General features: G+C 56.3%; 1 protein-coding gene across 1 annotated transcript in view; it reads right to left on the bottom strand.

The window, feature by feature from the left end:
* Nucleotides 1-6060, bottom strand: part of LOC113210047 (putative fatty acyl-CoA reductase CG5065) — a gene marked incomplete in the record, with an annotated part of 30102 nt that overhangs the window by 23775 nt on the left and 267 nt on the right.

Raw genomic sequence — 6060 nt, 5'->3', positions numbered from 1 at the left:
AGCGGCGGGGGCCACAAGGACTCCCCGCGCGCCCCGCCGCGCCCCGCCGCGGAGCTGCGCCCGTCCTCCTCAAGGACGACCGGACCGCCCTTCTCATCACCCGGCGGTCCTGGTCTGGTCAGAATGCCGAGCAGCCCGAGAGGGGGGCGATCCCTGGACCGTAAAAGGACAGGCAGACAGATAAACATGTAATTTACTAGCGAATCAGTGATGTATAATTTTTAAGATTTTTGAAAAATATTCTAGTTAAATTCGAAGAAGAAAAAGTCTTGTAGGAGACGAATTTTTCTCACAAAGATCAGGAGCGATGTTTTTAAACAGTATTATAGCCAGGGGCGCCTGGAGGGTAGGCAATGCAATACACGCACGTACGTTGGTTGCCTACTCTGTGGTCGGCTGGGGCCGTGGGCCCGGCCGAAGCGGGTTCGGTCCGGAGGTGGGGGAGTCCAGCCATACTCCTCGAGATGAAGAAGGACTTTACGATGGAGGACCGAGGACCCCGAAGCCCTTTGGAGCGTCTCGTCCTACCAAGCGTTCAAGTCTCCGAGCCCACTGCACTGTGAAAAATTGACGTACCGGGGACAGGAGAATTTTCCAGAAAGGATGTCGTACAATTACAATTTAAAATTGTAAATTTACAAGCACTGCATGTCGACTTCGAATCGTATGGCGAGCCATGTACAAGTTTATTTTCCACACTGACCTATCCGAGGGGGAAACGACTAAGGTAATCCGGCTGACAGCCGTTTGGTCATCCGGCAGGGGTAATCCGAGGAAATTCTGAAAAATCTGCCGTAATCCGGGTAAATTTTGAGGTAATCCGGGAAAATTTTGGGGTAATCCGGGATAATCCTAGAGAAAAAGCAACGTAATCCGGAGGACACTCCGGAGGTAATCCGGGTAATCCGTAATCCGGCTGACACAAAGTTTAACAGTCGTTTCCCCCTCGGCATTCATTCTGCGTCACATCGTCAGCGTCCATCACAGAAATCTAGAATCACATTCGACAGGAACCGTACTCACTCGTCTCGGCGAGTCGCCGTAGCAGCCACTACCGAGGTCATCTTCTTCCTTTTCTCAGCCGGGTCCACTATGGTCGATCACTCGGCATGGCATGGCGCTCGCGCCGTTGACTGCCCCTTTCGTGCCAAACGGGCGCCTATTTCGCGCTTTTCGCGTGCGCGCGGGGCTGCTGCCGGGGCGGTGCGGGGAGGGGCGGTAATCGGCCTTGCCTATGGCGCGGCCTATTCCACCGCGCCGCCCGAAAACACACGCGGAAAGAATGCGATGCGAGGGGCGAGAAGGACGCCCGGGCCGGGTCTGCTGACCGTGACGCGCTGCCGGATGCGCGCGGCAAGTTCAAACCCTAACCTTATCCATCGGACCAAAACACATGCAGCAGGAGAGAGAGTTTGTTGGTCTTCCAAAATAGACTTGCAACGGTGCGGGTGCAATCTCGATGTGGAGCTCCGGTTCTATAATACACCGCTTTGTCACAACTTTTGACACGCGGCTGTCTATGATGATAGTTATTGTGGGCACCTGTGCCTGTGAAACAGACCCCACCCGCGAGCAGGCCCGGCGCCCCCTGGGGCAGGGCGGGTCCCACATAACCTGTGAGCGCTCTCGCCGCATCAGACGGAACGTGTCAGGCACCCAAACGGCCGCTGCACGTGGCTAATGAAGGCGTGTGTTGCATTTGCTTGCGAGGCGAGCGCTAACGTGGCATTATTCTCTTAGCGCGAGTGCATCTCGCCCCGCCCCGCCACGCCCCGCCACGCCCCGCCACGCCCCGCCACGCCCCGCAACTTACGCCGCCGGGCACAGGCTCACTCGCGCGCGAGCGAAGACGCGGCGGACCGTGAGAGGCGCGGCCGGTAGGGGGTTTGTTTACATTATGGAACAATGACTCTCCGCGGGCGCGCCTGCGACCTAAAGGTACTGCCATTAGTTGTTGGAGGAGTATAGTCATAATAACAATACTTCCGTTCAACGGCCGTTTACGACGCGCGTCCACGGGTGGGCGCGTTCAACCGGCGCCCAGAAAACGGTTCATCTGATTCTACGAAATTTGAGAGAATTAAGAAAATATTACTCTAGTTCAAAGAAATTTTATTTCCGTCGAGGAAAAGCTTACTTTTTTTAGAGAGCTTTCCTCGAACTACAAGTGAGAGTTTGCTTGTCTCCAAGTTCCGTCGAAATTTCTTTGAATCAAAGAAACTGTTTTAGGTTTCTGATGTGTTTCGCGAGGTCGTCAATAATATTTCACTTTCATGTCCGAGAAAGCCGCGTTGAGATAATGTCTCGCGTACGCTGCAACGCTGCACGAACACGGACGAGCATGTGTCCTAGTCCAAGGCAGCTGGGGATATTCCAAATACAACTGGGTGGGGGTGGGGGTGCGGCGCTTCACGCCACGTCGCACTTCCTCTAGTAAAACTTTTCGGGGTTCTTGCCGCAATGATCATCAGCCCGCCTCGTAAAACCTGCGGACAGCCAGCGAGTGTGAGGCATGGGGCTCGTCCGCGTAGCCCGCGGGGAGAGAGGGGAGGGGGAGGAGGAGCGGCAATTAACATAAAAGACCGTCTCTCTTGCAATCGCTGCACAAGATGGAATTTCTAATTGCAGCGACGGCCGAGTGGCCCGAGGAGGCGATGGACTGCACGCCGGCGCATCGGAGCGTTGGCGCCCGCCGGCCGGAGTGCAGAGCCTGGCAGAGCGGTATGAGAGCACCATCAACATCAACGCCTTTGCTCACCTCCCGGAAAGCCTTCTGCTTTGCCCCGCTACCGTGCTGCGGTAAGCCCGCCGCCACGGCGTGGCGTGGCTGAGGCAAGAAGGGCCACTTGTGTTCGGCTCGGAGGGGCCCTTTTGTGAAAGCGGCCCACGCCCGCACGGGAGAGCACGCGCCATTATCCTCCGTTTTCTTTTTGAAACTTTACAGATGAGAGAGGAGAAACCTGAACATCGCTCTCCTTGTTGCATTACCCGCGCTTACCTCTTTACGTGCCTATATACTTCTATAGTTGCCAAAATCGACGCCGCGCACTTTCGTAGTTATACTGTACCGCCTGCGCTCGCGCGGTTGGGTTGCCTATTCGCACTAGGCGATAAGGAGCCGTTGGCAGCATGGATAGGCAAACCCACCCGCTCCCATGCATGCGGTACGGTGTAACTAGTCGACAACTAGGGAAGGCGAGAGTCAGCCACCTGGTATATTGTTACGCGGACGACGCCATGCGTTTACTGCGAGGAATATGACGGCGCTACGCACAGCATGTGGTCCATTCGGCGCGGCATGTGGGAAACCGCGGATGGCCAACAATGCTCATGCAATACTCATCCTCCGCGACACCCGAAGCCCATTGCTACCCGCGTTCACAATTGTCATTGTTCTCCCCCAGGTGAGAGCGCGGCTCTCACGCGCGGCTGCACACGTTGGTGCGCACCTCAGCTCACGCGCGCGGCCCGGCCACTGCCCACCTCACACGCGCCAATTACAAATAGCCGGATGAGAAATACAATGGCGTAAATCGGGAAATCGAGAGAAAAAAACTTCCTTCCTCAGCAAACGAATGTAGTGAAAGGGTGATGCCGTATCCAGTTTGACGAATTTTTTTTATCCGCCCTGTGGCGTCGCCTCGGGCGTCGCTTATTATCATACCATGCGTACTTTCTGTTGGTACATATTCAGACAATCGAACATGACAATAATTAATTTAGAGTTTTTCTTTTTGAACCCCTGCCGAGTTGCGAACACTAAGCGCGGCGGCCTGTCATGGTACTAATTGTTTTCATCAGATGAGTTGTACAGTGTTCTTTTACCACGGGCGGGAGACAAAAAGTAAATGATTTTGATTACGGAAAGAAACGCGGCAGACAGTTTGACGCAGACCCGAGCGCGTCATCGTATACAGGGTGGTCCACAGACCCCTTCCTTTAGTTTGCTTATACTGTACCGGATACAGGCGTGCGGACGGGTTGCATACTCGCACGGGGCCATAAGGCGCCCATGGTGAGCGACAGTAGGCAAGCCCGCCCGCACGCATGCATGCGGTACAGTATAAGCAAAATAAAGGAAGGGGTCTGTGGACCACCCTGTACAACTACCCCGCGCTTCCACAGAGAAGACGCTTCCAGAAAGGACGACGCGGACGGTCGAGGGTCCGCAACAGGACGAAACAACGGCCCAGCAGCGTGTCCCCGCGTCGCGCGCGCGTTTCCGCGTGCTCAGTAAGTTGATCAATGATGAGACTGGATCTCGCCTCACCCCGCCCCCTCATAACGCAACCAACCCCTCCTCTCCCCCCTCGCGTACGGCTGCCCTGCCCTGACGTAACGCCCGTAACGGGCCCGGCCGGCCCGGCCGTGTGGACCGAGAGAGTGGACAACACTCCGCGCCGCCCGCCCGCCACGCCCGGCCCGGCCGGCCCGGCCTCTGACCAGCGCGCGGCGTGGATTCTACGGCGAGCGCGCGGGGAACCGGTTTGGGTCCCTATCTGTGCGGATCCCTCCTGCAGCCCACCGCACCGCGCAGGCCTGCTGCTGCTGCAGCTGCGGCAAGCTGCGCTGCGGCTAGCTGCGGCAGCTGCCGTGCCGGACGAGTCCACTGTGAGGGGCTGCAGCTGCAGAGACCCCGCCGCAGAGCTCCCAACGTGTTTAACCTTTCGCCACTCCTATCCTCCGCTTCGCTGTTTCGGCGATGCCGATCCACCGCAGTGATCGCGTGCTGCGTGCCGCACCGCGCGGTTGCTTTAAAAGCAGTAATAATATTTTATTTAGAAATAGTATGATAAACTATACGAAAAGTATGGAAATTTTCCCAACCTCTGGCCGCGCGGTTTATACCGAGAGAGACGATCCCACGGTCCGAAGATAGTCAGGTGGGCTTGCTTACAAGTCATTTCCGAAAGTGCGAGAGAAACTGGAACCGCACGACGTCGTCCAAGGGTCAGCCAGCCCCGCTGCGTGAGGACCCGTGGACACAATGTCACACACACAGAGGCACTTCTCCTGCTATGCGTGCACGGCCACGCCCCACGCCCCTCTTGGTTTGCACCACGCAGGGCCGGGCTGCCGGGCTGCCGGGCTCGTTTGGGTGCGTGCCGTGCATCGCCCTAGCCCGGACGATCGCCTTGTTGTTGCACGGCCACCGGAGAGGCGGAGAACAAAAAATAAAAACGGGAAAGAAAATTCATTATGTGAAAGAAAAGAAGGATCATTGCATTGCATTAAACCGCGCACATGTCCTCCACCTCTTCCCGTACGTCGTGTACCGCCCGGGAATCTGCATTCTGGCTGGACCCAGGGCAGGAGGAGGAGCACACAGCCAAGACCATGGCCAGACTGACCGCAGCATCAGCGGCTTTGGGCTACAAGGACGAGGACCCGAACAAGACGCGCCACGCCGCGCCGCGCCGCGAGGTAGGTCGGGGAGCTCGGCCGAGGGCGCGCACCGCTCCGAGAGGAAGGCTGCTGCTGCTGCTGAAGGTCATCAGATTTTCGAGATCCAGCCGCACACGCGCTTTCCAATTAAGGCGGATTACAGTCTCACGTAATTGGGCTCGGCTGCCTGCTTTGCTCCCCGAGCTCACAGCTCAGGCAGGAGGTGCAACTGCAGCACAAAGGCACTGGTGAAAAGTGGAAAGAGCGTAAGTCCAATGAGAATAACGTGGACTTACGCCGTCCTCACTTTTCACCAGTGGAGTATACATATTGTGGTTCGGAGAAGGAGCCGTCCAGGTTCTTGGTGGGAGGGGGTACAAATATTGTGGCCTACCCATTCAGTTCACGATGACAATTTGAGTTCATAATGCACCTACGGTATTTGCACACAGGGGTAAAAATATCATGAGATCTTTGTGGACAATTAGGGTGATACTGAACCTTAAGGGAGCCCATAATATTTATACCTGTAACCCGTAGGGCACCTATAGTATCTGAACGGGTCCCGAACGGAGATTTTCAGGCAACGAGCTTATTAGTTCAATTTTTCACCAAACCTAATATTCGCCTAACGCCAGGGGCGAAGTAAGGGGCAGATGACCGGAGGGGGGGGGG

This window comes from Frankliniella occidentalis, unplaced genomic scaffold (genome assembly GCF_000697945.3).
Source record: "Frankliniella occidentalis isolate FOCC.00 unplaced genomic scaffold, Focc_3.1 Scaffold225, whole genome shotgun sequence".
In the NCBI taxonomy this organism is placed as follows: domain Eukaryota; kingdom Metazoa; phylum Arthropoda; class Insecta; order Thysanoptera; family Thripidae; genus Frankliniella; species Frankliniella occidentalis.
Note: the sequence above shows the minus strand (reverse complement) of the source record. Positions and strands in the feature narration are given on the sequence as shown.